At 34.8% G+C, this 14,301-nt stretch overlaps 1 protein-coding gene across 4 annotated transcripts in view; it reads right to left on the bottom strand.

Moving 5' to 3' along the window:
* Positions 1–12,028, bottom strand: part of LOC131440401 (serine-rich adhesin for platelets) — a 52,234-nt gene extending 40,206 nt beyond the window's left edge. Inside the window, exons 1-2 of one of the 4 annotated variants that reach the window (XM_058611663.1) lie at positions 11,666–12,028; positions 4,623–5,164 (exon numbers count right to left, since the gene is read on the bottom strand). The gene's annotated coding sequence lies outside the window, so the exon portion shown is untranslated. Of the gene's footprint in view, positions 1–4,622; positions 5,165–5,228; positions 5,559–5,592; positions 5,722–11,665 lie in introns of those variants that run through there. The other 3 variants (XM_058611666.1, XM_058611665.1, XM_058611664.1) reach the window with 3 other exon arrangements.
* Between the last annotated feature and the right edge of the window lie 2,273 nt (positions 12,029–14,301).

Below are 14,301 nucleotides of genomic sequence, written 5' to 3'. Positions count from 1 at the left end.
TCTAAATGGCGTACGTTTGCAACGCATGCGCTTAAAGAAGCCTATACATTCTTATGTGACTTTCGGTCAAGATACAAGAATTCCATGCAAATCACTTGTTACCTATGACAATCAGATGGCCACATGTCAATATTGCCAAAAAGCTGTTTACTACGGTAAGCCATGTGATAAACCGAACAAGGAGACAACTACACCAAAGAACAACGGTGCTTCCTTCACACCAACCCCAAGCAACTCCAGTACACCGGTGACAGCCACCAACAACAATGAAGCATCCCCTTCAACGAATCCATAATCATCCCCTATAGAACAAAGTACACCATCTGCAGTTAACAACTTACCCTCCAAATAACCAGCAATTGCAACCAATGTAAAACAAGGTGCATCTAGAGCAACTAGTAACGAAAAGATGACGGAAATCGACAACAGTACCATCGATGCGGCAATGGATGACGAGACGAACCACGAACGAAGTGCCCCTCAATACTCGCAGGAGGGAAATGGAAGCTCCTCTCCCCTAGAAAAAGGGTGACAACGAGATCCAACTAAAAAAAAAATTATTTAAAAAATCGGCTCAATCGGCCACGTAAAGCTTGTACGCAAATAGGCCTGAATAAAAATATCTTTTTAAATAAAATAGGTTAACCCCTAATGACATTTATGGGATTATTTGGTTACAAACTCTCATTGTTTGCAAACTAGAGAAATTCACTAGTCAATATAAAGAGGTATCTTATGACGAAAATATTCTTGAAATTGACAATTTCCTACCTCTGCAACCAGGAGTTTCATCCAAATAAAAATTGGGATATTCTTATGACGTCGCAAGACCTTTCAGTTAAATCTAAGATGGTGAAAATTGGTTCAGCTATCTTTGGAAAAAGTAAGTGACATTATTTTCACATTTGTTGTGAATACGACTTACTTTACTATGGGGCACCTTTTCAAAATTAGCCATATGGAATAATGGGGAGAACTTAATCGTGAATATCTCGACTTGTATTAATGACAGCAACATAATTCTTTCACTATTTCATCAAAAATATGATCAGAAATTTAGGATAATATTTTGAACAGTGTGAGATAACCACAAACAACTCAGAAATTAAGTTTTTTCGCTTGGGGTTTTCGCGCAAAGGACGACGATTTTGAGGTAGTTAGGCACATATCTTCATCTGAACGTTATTAAAGAGGAACCGTAGTCGAAAATCGATAATTTCTTCTTGTGCGTTGGATGGAAGCAGACGTCGGTGCAAGAAGACGCATTCAAAAAGCGGCATCGGAGAGCGCACCTTCCGCGTGGTTAAAACCCTCAAACGCTCTTAATCGACGTCAAAATTCTATAAGTGCCTATATGTGTGGCCGTTGAAACCGCCCATTTGTAAAAAAGCTACAAACGAAATCACGTAAAAAGAAACCTCTTGAGAAAAATTGATTCAGTTTGGCATCATTTGGCACTGCGAGCGGATGTCTTGCGGTTTGTACGCAAAGCTAGTTTCAACTCAAACAAGAGCGATTGCATCATGCAACAGGACTTCATTGTTGCATTGGAGAGAAAGAAAACGAAAAGTGAAAAACATTATATAAAATCAGCCGTTCTAATGACTCTAAATGTTATCTAAAGAACTATTAAGATTACTTCTTTGCAAATCAAAGGTAAAAATTCTAGTGAAAATCCAAAATAATTTGATTTGCTTCGTGCACTTTTCGCTGTGCGAAAATCGTTCGAGAAAAATGTTCCGAGCTGTGCTAAATATCGTAGAGAATTCCACAATTTGATCCTTCTAAAAGGCAGAAATTAATCCTGTACAGCATCTTGATAGTTTCATTAAAAAAATTGCAAATCCGAACTAAGATAATCGAAAATTTTCAATTCGAATTCGAAAGTATAAAGAAATCGTGTCACGATATCCAGTTATGTCTCTGACATTACACACCCGTACTTTTTTGGTGCATATCGCCCTGTAATTGCAGAACCACAAGTTGGAGCCAAATGATATTCTTGAGCTTTGTATAGGACCATAAGACCTTTCATTTGAATCGGTGAAAATGGGTTCAGCCATCTTCGAGAAAAGTGAGTGACAATGTTTGTCACATACACACACACATATTCATTAGCTCAGTTCGTCAAAATGAATCGAATGAACACTCCAGGTCTCGGTTCAAAAGTCGATTTTCACAGTGATTGTATAGCCTTTCTATATGAGAGAGGCAAAAAACAATCAAAGTTGAAACACTAAAAAACTCTGATAATCAAAATTGGAAAAAGTGAATTTCCTTGTGGCAGTACGAAGTATGAAACTGCGTTAAATTTGCTTGAGCCACTTGAGCCAATTACGACGGATGAGATCTATGAAGATGATGGCACTTATCATGCGCACAAACTACTAGGTGTGCTGATCTTAGATGAATTGGTCCACGTGATTGTAATTTTTCAAAGACAACACATTTCAATTAGCAACTCGTATGCTTTGAAATTTGAGACTGTCTTAAAGAAGAATTATGTTTTTAACGTTTCCTTTTACTATGTCTAAGCTGACAAGTCGGACGAAACAAGGTTCGGTTTACTGGCCGTAAAAGTTACAGACTGAAATTTGTAAGTTATTTCTCCAAGTTGAGTTTCGGGAATACTTTACATATTATTAAATGCATCGAATGAAGCAGTTCTAAATTCTAACAAATTTCAGATATATTTGATTCGTCACAAATGTTCTAACTAAATTGTGCTGAAATTGTTTGAAGTTCCTACTTTTATATTGTGGTTTCCTAGATGGTATTTAAAATGTGGTTGCAGTTCACACGAAGTATTCAAAATTTCAAAATCATAATTATAATAAAAATCTTTTGAATTTTTTATCATGAAATTTCTGCAATTTACAGTTTTTAAATTAGCTAAAATTTGAAGAGGTATAATGCCTGTAGTGGTCCCAATACAAGAGGTCTTCTGGCATCTATTTATTTTCTCAAGACCGTCTGTCCTCAGAGCTTTTTTAGTCCTATGGAATTTTCTAAGGGTTTAATAGGATGAAATAGTTCTCTTGAACCCTCAAACCTACACTACCCCGTAGTATTTCTAAATGTTTTTCAAATCATATAATTCAGTTCGCTTTCACATCTCATCCAAGTCAGTCGATAAAACAAAACCGCTTACGTTCGGGACAGAAGAAAGCAAGTACAGTATTGTGTAGTGAATAAAAGAACGACCTCGAAATGAGTGAACCAAACGAACAAAAGCTACCGCCGACACGAGAGAATAAAATTGTTGTTGACATCAGGCGGTGCAAAATTCGACCTTTGATACGAGAACTTGAAGGTTTGCTTAAGGAGCAAATGCATTTTGACATTAAACGTGTGCATTTACTTCAATGCAATAAGACAAATAATGTTATTTACATCCAGTTTTATAAAGAGTTGGATGCAATTCAATTCGCAAAAGACAATAACAATGTGCACTATGTGGAGCACGAGAACATTAAGTACAACATTCCAGTATATATGGATGATAGTGCTATAGAAGTGCGTGTGCAAGGCATCTGCCGTTGTTAATTTAATCACCCGAAAGTCTCGACACTTTCTGGAGCTGACAATACTTCCAACATTGAAATTACAATAAAACTATTCTTCTACTGAAAACTTACAGAAACACTGTCACTGTTCCTTTGGAATTTAATGTATTTTATCCGGAAGCCACTACCTTGTGAAGGATTCCAGAAAAACATTCCTTACAACAAAAATCACAGATTTGCAAAAGCAAAAAATATCCTAGTGGTCGTAACAGAATTATGTAAATAATTTGACTGAAATGTCGCCAACTTGTAACTAAACACTTAAATCTTAGAAATGTAAAATTAATGCATATTCCAAAAAATAATAGATATAAAAAATATAAATTCAAGAATCAACTTATTTTTCTACAGTTGGCGCATAATGGAATTTCCCACTGGTGATGTAAGCTATGTTAGTACCGTAAATACCGAAAACTTCAGAAATGAGTGAAATCTTTACAGTAAACAGCTACCTACTGGATTTCAATTAATTTAAATTTTGGATTTAGAATCACAAATAAATTGTATCGGTCGTCAAAATATGAGATAACTAAGTGCTTACCAGTTCCTATCTCATGTCTCCCCGTGTGTTCATGATGGGTACTATCGCCTTCTGCGTTTGTAGCAGAATGAGACACTGAGTAAAAAAAAGTGTTCTGTGAGTTGCAGAAACTTTACGTCTGCTTAGCGGTTTATATTGCACTGCTAGCTAGCATAACTGTTCAACATAAACTGTTATGCACTGAAAAAGTCGAAACGTAAAACAAAATAATAAATTATATCCATTTATCACATCAACAAATAGGAATTTTGTAAAGTTTTCTATAGCCAGAGTTGTAATAAAAAGTTAAAGCCAGCAATAAACCCACACACACACACACATATATATATATATATATATATATATATATATATATATATATATATATATATATATATATATATATATATATATATATATATATATATATATATATATATATATATATATATATATATATATATATATATATATATATATGTGTGTGTGTGTGTAGTTTTAGAGGTATAATCAAAATATATAACATCACATCATACCTTTCTATCAATATTATCCGATCTCAAGCAAACTGTATTGTCGATACTTCCCAGTGTGACGTTTACACAAATTTGAATCCTTTTATTGTTACGAACTCATGCTTCATTGAGAATCGCATTCGCATATATTTAACTGGTGACAAGCATTCAACGCTCAAGCGAAATCATTAAAAACAGTCGTTTTACATTATTTCCACCGCACTATAAAGTTTGCTATTTGAACACAAATTACTAATTCCCTTCAGCTGTGCACCCAACACTGCACTCTTTCTTTGTTATGACACAAGATTTTTTTCCTTTTACGACACACTGCAGCACTTTGCTTTACTCATACAAATTGGACACTTTTGCTTACTAGCTACTTTTTTGTTTTTTCTCGTATTTCACCCTTTTCTTGCTTATACACTCTCAAAACAAACTCATTTTTTGATCCCTCAGTGTTTTGATGTATCTTCACAATTATTTCTGGCGGCAGTTTGCTGCCTTTGTAGTTTTTCGGCTTCCAGGCGGCTGCCGAGTTGGTGTGGAATTTGCTACCGTGGCTGAAAATAAAAGAAATATAATCAATTAGATACTTGAAAACTACAACAAGTGCTAGCTGCTAACAAACCAAAAGAAGAGACCGTTGTTGTTGGGACTTCCTGTTTAGTATTTTCTTCAACTTTTACCCTAAAATTGTTCCAACGCCAAAACAACCAGCATTCCGAACAGACTGCAGATTACAAACTGCGATTATATCACACTTCCTCATTTTTCTCACTCGACAATACAGGAGTAGTGAAATTCAATAGTTAATCGATTGCAGCAAAATAAGACATTGGTTTATCTCTGTAGACTGCAGCTTTCCTCGTCGGACACACAAAAATTATTTGAAGTTTTTTTTCAATATATGTGCAAATTATTCGTATAATGAATCTGTGATAATGTAGGTAGTATAATTTTCCACTATTTCTCAGTTTGCACTGCGTACCTTTTTACTCTCGTCCCGCGGAGAGTCTGTGTCACTTTGTGAGTCTATAGTACAAGCAATGTATGTTACTGTTATTCTGTTTTCATCACTAATGTTTATATGAAATGTGCGATAACTATTTCTCCCACAACGTTGCCGATCGTTTGTAAGAGTGTAATCAATCGAATGAATGAATGTAGGTACCTATATATTGAAAGCAGCACTAGAAGGTTCACCTACATTTTTTACGACACACACTCCCGCAGACAAGAGAGAGAGAGAGAGAAAGAGAGCATACGACATAGTGGTATAGTTGGCCTGTACTGGTTCTTGTTTTATTAATATTTTCTTAGTATAATAAACTGCTTCAAGTGTTAGTAGCCAAGGAGTTGGATTCGAAATTTCCCTGGTTTACGTGATAGTTTCAAGAAAGATGCACTCATATGGTTGTATACTTGTTAATAGTTGTATTTTGAATGTCATTGACAAATCGAATAGCAACATTGTGCAAAATCCTACAACGTGCCAGCATTGCTGGTAAACTAGATCCCAACTGGTCTATTCTAATGGTTTTGATATACAAAGTTTTTAATACTTCTGAGAATCCATGACGGGGTGAAAGTGATAGAATCATTTCTGGTAAAGAATCATTTAAATCGTAATTTTATCATATGCATACAAGAATTTGTGCACATGATTGAAGTACGATTTAAATGGTTCGTTATCGTTTGACAAAATTAGTTTGATATGACGTTGAATGTCTTCATTAGAATTGCATACTAATGCCAACGTTCCGTGCCGGTGACGGTCGTTTGGCGGAACGTGTGAATCGCAGGCTCAATCGTTTCTCAATTCAACATAAACTGCTAATGCTCTTAAGAGATTAAGATGAAACGAAAAATAATAATCATCATAATCATAATATGCACTTAGAACATACCATGCGGTTCTACATCTACTAAATGAAGTCAATTTCGTTTGAACTTAAAGATCTGGTCTTAGTATCGTTCGTATAATTGAACGTATCTACGTGATTCTCTTTTCAACAAATCTCTAATTTAATTCTGAAAACAGAAAATCTCAACATTTAGGAGTTTTTAGTTTTTGAAAAAATTCCATATTTCATTTCCAAATTTTTCACGTTTCGCCTTAGGGCTTATCAGTGCTCAATGCCCTCGTTCAAGCCATCAGAAAGGATTATTCACATCTATGCAAATTCCGAAAATGATTATGTAAATAGTGTAAACATTGCGACTGCTTAGCGGTTTAAAACTGCTAGGCGGAGATGGCAATTAAATTTTAACAGATTTAAGCACTGATCAGCCGAGGGTGAAACGTGAAGAAATTTGAAAAAATAGAAAATATTCGCTTGAGGGCTAAATCTGACGAAAATGGGGGATGCGGCAGCCATTTGAATTTCAATTCATAGAATTTAACCGAAGTAACGAGAAGTTTTTTTTTTTCGATCAACTGTAAAACCAAGCGGTACTCACTTTCCATACTGAAGTGCTCATTCCATACTGAAAAGCTCTTAAAAAAATACGAATACACTTTCTTTTTTTGTCGTGAATACGACTTACTTTACTATGGCGTGCCTTTTCAAAATTTACCCTCTGATAGAGTGATAAGTTTTTGATCGTGAATGTCTCTTGTTGTATCTAATGAATCAACATAATTTTTGCTACATACCATCGGAAATATGATCACAATTTTATGATAAAATATTCAGTTGTGTGACATAATCTCAAATAATTCAAAATTAAACTTTTCTGAAATGTTTGGTATAAACGAGTATCAAAGAGGATAATTCATAAGGCGCGTTTGCCTTTCTCGTATTTTTAAAGCTCATAGCTCAGTGATCTGTTAAGGGTTTATATAATCTAACTACCAATAAAATCGAAATTTTTCAACTTGAGCGTGTAAAAAAAGCATTGAAGTTTTTCAATAGTACACTATTGAAAAACCTGTCTCATTTGACCCATGTCAACACCAGCCAATCAGAACGCGTTCTGAGGAAGAGAACAAAATATTTGCTGCTGTACAACAACTCGTTCGAGAAAATGTTCCGAACAGTGTTTAATATCGTAGTGAGTTCCACAATTTGATCTCTCTGAAAGACAGGAATGAATCCCGTACAGCATCTGGATAGTTTCTTTCAATGAAATGCAAATCCGAAATGAAATAATCGACATTAAAATTCTGTATGCGGCTATTTTTATAGCCGTTAGGACCGCCCATTAGTGAAAAAGCTACAAACGAAATCAGGTAAAAACAAGCCTCTCAACAAAAATTGGATCAGTTTGGATTCTATCGCCACTGCGAGCAGATGTATTTTGTGTCGTTTGCAAAGTTGTTTTCGCCTCCGACAAGAGCGATTACGTCACAGCTGCCAGTCATTTGCATTGGTGAAAAAGCAACGCTGGAGAGCATTACACAAAATCAGTCGTTCTAATGGCTCTAAAAGTTTTCTAAAGAACTATTAGGATTTGTTGTTCGCAAATCGAAGGGAAATATTCTCAGTTTAGTGCAAATCTAGAACTGTTTGATTTGATTTTTACACTTTTCACTGTGTGAAATTCACAGTAATCTAGATCAAGTGAAGCCTTCTTTGTTGTTGCGAAAAATGTGGAAAAGGAGAATGCTTGCATAATTCATACAATTGATTAATTAATTGATATTCGGAAGTGTTAAGGAACTTGTCAGTTGTTTTCGTATTCACGACATCCAGTTATGTCTCTGACATTACCCACCCGCCTTTTATGTCATTTATTTTACCCCGGCTTTAACTATTTTGGTCGTTTACCGGGGAAATACACTTTTTTTAATATCAGCTATCTCCTAAAACTTCAATTTTCGATGGAATGAACTTTTGAGACGATTTCCGACCAGAGCGTGGTGCATAACCGGTGTGATTTCATTGCTAGCACGATTTTTCTTCTTTTCATTGCTAGCAGTGTTTTACCAGCACTGTCGTGAAATTTTGACAGATTACACCTGAAGGATGTCTCTGATAAAAGCTAGCTAGTTATTTATAAACGATGTCATAGAAATTCTTTTTCTTGTTGGGTCTATCAAATGCCAATTCTTCTTGGGGTAAAAGCAGTCTCACTGTCCATCCAGTAACACCATTGTTTCAATATTCGATCTATCGTTCCCGTTGTTTCGTCGTCGCAGTTGCCGTTGTGTTGTTGACAGCATCACTGGAGAGGTATCCTGTCTTGCCCGCGTGCTGTTGTGTTGCATTTGAGGAGAGCGTTAGACTGTTTTTATTTCTCCGAAATTCTGGGGTTACTTTTTGTGTAGAAGAAATCCGTTTGTCATTGGGTAAAGACCATCAAGATATTCAACTTTCGCATTTCACAAACAAATCTTAAGCGAAAGCTATTCTAAGCGTACAAGACCATTGCATGGTTAGTGCTACGATTCTACTGACACTAAGGATCCTTTCAGGTCGGGCTTGAGCAAACAGGTAGGTGAAAAACTGAAAACTGGTTTCGCTCTAAGCTGACAGGGTCTGTCTTGGGTCTAGATGTCTTTTTGTCCATTTTCTCACAAGGATGGCCATAGCAAATGGTTTACTGATAGCATTGACACGGGACTTGATGTCATTCGTAGGTGACCAGCGGTCTACATGACCATCTTCTATCTAAATCAAAATTCACGTGAGATGGAATTAGTTTCATTAAACGCATTGTATAAGACACGTACGCAATTCAGTAGACCGGGAATATTATTTCCATTATTCCGCTATCGATGTTTCGAATATTTGCAATAGATTGTTTCGAATAAATCTCGCACAATCCTACACATTTGCCGGTTTGTTGTATTCCACGTTATCATGTACTACATAGTGTTTGTAGTCGTTGTCAACTACGAATCCAATTGCCTCGCCCTTAGAGGCGAACTGAATGTATATTTTACTATAACTTTTGTTCATTAGTATATCAGCAAATATTCTCTAGACAGCGATATGCAGGTCAACATTCATTCGCTGTTTAAGTCAATTCGCTATTTCTGGTACCGAAATGCGACACCATTTAAAATCAATAGCGATCGAGCTTGATACACAATCATAACATTTTTTACTTATGCTTAGTTTTCTTCATTGCGTATCGTCTTATTGTTTACTTCGCTCTACTGTTTTTTTTCCTCTTGTCAAAATAAGGTCTTTTCCTCATTCTTGTTTACGGCCGTATGCGATACGTTCGAAAGTATGCCAATTTCATATTACTGTTTACGTTCGAATCAATCACACTTTAAAACTTAGTACATGTCTAAGAACAACGCCAATCTAACTTTAAATCATCAGTTCTGGTACAGACTTAAGTTGTAATGAAAAATATTTGATATCATTTGTAATTTGACTTGTTTTTTCGCTGATATTGTATCATCATGCTTGTTTACGTCCGTATCGACTATTTGACAAACACATATTTTCGAACGAATGTGAGCAAGCCATTCTTGTTTTCACTGGAATGTGTAATAACGTGTTCTTTGTGCAAAATGAGGGTCGGCATCGCAGGTAATTTTTTAGGAAGATTTTAAGCATCAAAGATGTGACAAATGCTACATAATAAATGAATATTGTACTCAAGATCAATTTTGAAACTGAACTTTGTGCAAATTGAAAAAAGCATTGAAAATAGCAGCCCGATCAGTAGTATCTGCGAAAAATATGTTGCATTTTTCTTGCAATTTTGTCATGTTTTCGATAGTGTATATACTTATTAAATTGGTAAAATCGTATTTTCGGCGTATTTTCCATAAAGTACCTAATAGATGTAAAATTTGGTGCGTAAAAACTTGGAAACACGCATATATTCGAAGGCTCGCCATAAAAAATTTGCATTTTAGTATGACTCCTATACTTTCTAAATGTTTTATGCGAAAGAAGATTGTTGGAAATCGGTTAAACTTTGCAACATTAAACTGACAAATCGAAACCACGGCATTTCGCCAATTCGTCCGTAAACGATAATGGAACTTTTCGTTTGTACGAATACACGTATCGTTTGAAGCTAAACTGGCATACATTCGAGCGTTTCGCATATGGTTAATCACAAGAATTGGACTGATTTCATCAAGGCTTAGCATTTATTCGAAGAAGTTTACTGATATTTGAATATTTTGTGGCAAACGAGTCGCGTTCGATTTTTACGATAGAAAACAAGAATGGCTTATTCGTATTCGTTCGGAAGTACCCGTTCGTCGTATGGTCGATACGGACGTAAACAAGAATGAGGTTGATTATTTGTATTTGCTTGTACCACCGGTACGTGTGATTCGTAGTGTCATTCTTAACCAGTTACTACTTTAATCTATGGTTTTCTTGACAAGTTACGACTTCCAAGGCAAGTTAAAAGTTCAATGTCCTTGGATCATATATTCTATCCCGAAACATTTGATATGTACAAATTACATTAAGGTTCTATTTGTAACTTAACGTCACTATATTGTATAAGTTATTTTTTATGTATATTTTGTATAATGTAGATAGTAGCAAAAATACGTAACACTGTCAACACATTCTGAAAATAGGAACAATATGAACAGATAAAAACTGAAGTTAATTTTGAGATATCAAGTTGTTCGGATTTTTAGTTATTGTTACCAAAATTGCCTGATTGAGCAGAATTCATCGACCTGTTAGAGTTGTTCGAGTTTACCGCGACCTTGTTTTAAACCGCAACGTGTTTGACTTGAATGAATTATTGGCAACCTCTACAGGGTGAAGTCACCTGTAGGGTAAAATACAACTTTGGGTCATCCTACAGCCTATCTGATCGGCATCGACAAGTCTTGACCATTTATTTTACTAATACGTCAAAACTTGATATTATCGTGTTCAATTTCTAACATAAAGCTCAAATTTCAGCCTTTAAGATTATCAAAAGAAAACTGAATTTGCGAAAATAGTGCGCACAATAGAACTAGGAGGTATTTCACCAAGATGTTTTCTGTCGATTTCTGCAGCATATGATTGCATATGCAACGCTATTGTAATTAGTGACAGGGGTAGGGTGAATATGGTAAACGGATGTATAGGCCTCCTTCAAAATCACGGGCCTCGTATCCGACTGAACAATCTACTCACCTGCAAATTCAGATTACCAATTTCGATTTTTCCTTTTCTACTTGTTACCCCGAAAAAAGAAAGGGTCTATTTTTCACTTGCCACAACAGTATTTATATTAACCCCCTTCGTAATTTTTTTCACATCCAATTGATTCTGATTTTTCAGTAAGACTTATTCAATCGACTTATTCTACCGAAGAGATTCTTTGAACAGTGCACTGATTTCCGTGAGGAATTTACCGCAACACTCAAATTGCCCTTTGATTTTGCACAATATTTAATTTTTCGTCGTCTAATGGTAGCGGATCAAATTTTCTTCACGTCGAGCACGAACAGTCTTCTTTTTTTCTTATTGCTCTTTTCCGTCGTTTTTCTTTCTCCCTTTTTGTGCACCCAGCTAACAAACTAATCTCATCAGAGATGCCAGGTAAAAACTTCAAATATCTTCGGACAGGGTTGCAAAAGTCAGTAAATCCGAAAAAAAAATCTACAGACTTCAATTTCTCTAGAAAGTATGATACGATAAACTAACTGAGCAAAAAACACGTCGTGGCAATTTTACAAGTCTATGAATTTTGACGAAAATCTGTGAAAAGCTCGATTTTCAAAAGTCGTCAACCAACAACGTCTGCAGCACTATAGAAGAAATCGGCAGATTTTCAGACAAATCGGTAGACCTGGCATTTCTGAATCCCAGACCAGAGTTGCCATATTCAAAACTTTGCTTCCAATTGAAAAAATCTGTATTGCATTTTTTCGATCAAAATCTGTGAATTTGACGAAATACACTCAGGCAGAAAATATATGGAACTTTATAATGATATCGTACGGTTTTTAACTACACGAATATCGTATATGAATTATAAGATCGCCTTATGAAGTCACGGAAATTGGAATTTTAATAAAAAGCCTTATGAAATTCATGCGAAATTATTTGGAACATTGTGCGAAATTTCTATGACATGCATAACTTCTCTCATATACTGTGAAATTCATAAGTTGCTCGAATGAAAAATTGTCCCGGATTGGCGATTCAATGCATGTGGCACTGGTCTTACAAAAACCAGTTGTAGTAAGTTCGAGCCCAGACCTGGAAGGATTCGTAGTGTTACACTGAGTCAAAATCTTCCATTGGATTTACGTGAAAAATCACATACTCATTGGAAAAAGCATGTAACATTTCTATGTTAATTAATAAGATTTAAATGATATCTCGATAACTTTTAAGTGTACAGCACTTACGCCTTATGTGTGAAGCATGTGGGTAGATTTCATGTGTAAAGCAAATATAAATTACGTGATTGTAAGCTGTGGAAATTGTTAGAAATAAAAATGGCGGTAAGTAACGAAGAAGAGAGTGCTCGCAGATTTAGGATTAGAAATTGTTTGTTTGAGCTTTTATGTAAGTTTATACAAGCTATCAAAAAATAATTATATTTGATATTTTTTAGAATGCGATATAGTTTCAACTGCGAACAATACGGTCGGACAACAGCGACTTTTTCGTTTCATGTAGGTAACGGAATGCTACTTTTATATGGACGCTACAGTGTGCCAGTTATTATAAGTATCAATTTAGCTTACATATTCGTTATAATAAAAATTAGAAAAACTAATTTTAAATATATAAAAAAAACGTGAAATCCTTTCCATTCAATAAACATCAGCCAATAAATCAATAGACTAGCATTTGATTACCATTGGAAAAATACATGGAAATTAAATGAAATACAGATAAATAATATATGGATTTCGAATAAGACACATGTGATATACTAATAATAGGTAAGTGAAATTCACATAAAACATACGTGTTGCCAACATTGATTTTCATTATGTGGGACACATGGCTGTCATATATAAGAAAAGTGACTTTTACGTGCAAAGTATTATGGAAAATAATCATGTTTTCGAATTTGAATACTAAGTGATGTTTATTTTGAGTGTACACTCAAAATAAACATCACTTAGTATTCAAATGCAAAAACATATGATTATTTTCCATAATACTTTTCAAGTAAAAGTTACTTTTCCCATATATGACAGCCATGGTTCCCACATAATGAAAATCAATATTGGCAACACGTATGTTTGATGTGTATTTCACTTATCTATTATTAGTATATCTCATGTGTCTTATATGAAATTCATATATTATTTATCTGTATTTCATTTAACTTCCATGTATTTTTCCAATGGTAATCAAATGTTCATCTATTGAGTTATTGGCAGTATGGCTGATGTTTATTGAATGAAAATGATTTCACGTTTCCTTTATATATTTAAAATGAGTTTTTCTAATTTTTTAATAACGAATATGTAAGCTAAATTCATACTTATAACTGGCACACTGTAGCGTCCATATAAAAGTAGCATTCCGTTGCCTACATGAAACGAAAAAGTCGCTGAAGTCCGACCGTATGAACTATATAGCATTCTAAAAAATGTTAAATATAATTATTTTTAGAATTATTTTTTGATAGCTCGTATAAACTTACGTAAAAGCTCAAACAAACAATCTCTAATCCTAAATCTGCGAGCACTCTCTTCTTCGTTACTTACCGCCATTTTTATTTCAAACAACAGCTTACAATCACGTAATTTATATTTGCTTTACACGTGAAATATACCTACGTGATTCACACATAAGGCGTA

This window comes from Malaya genurostris, chromosome 1 (genome assembly GCF_030247185.1).
Source record: "Malaya genurostris strain Urasoe2022 chromosome 1, Malgen_1.1, whole genome shotgun sequence".
Lineage (NCBI taxonomy): Eukaryota > Metazoa > Arthropoda > Insecta > Diptera > Culicidae > Malaya > Malaya genurostris.
Note: the sequence above shows the minus strand (reverse complement) of the source record. Positions and strands in the feature narration are given on the sequence as shown.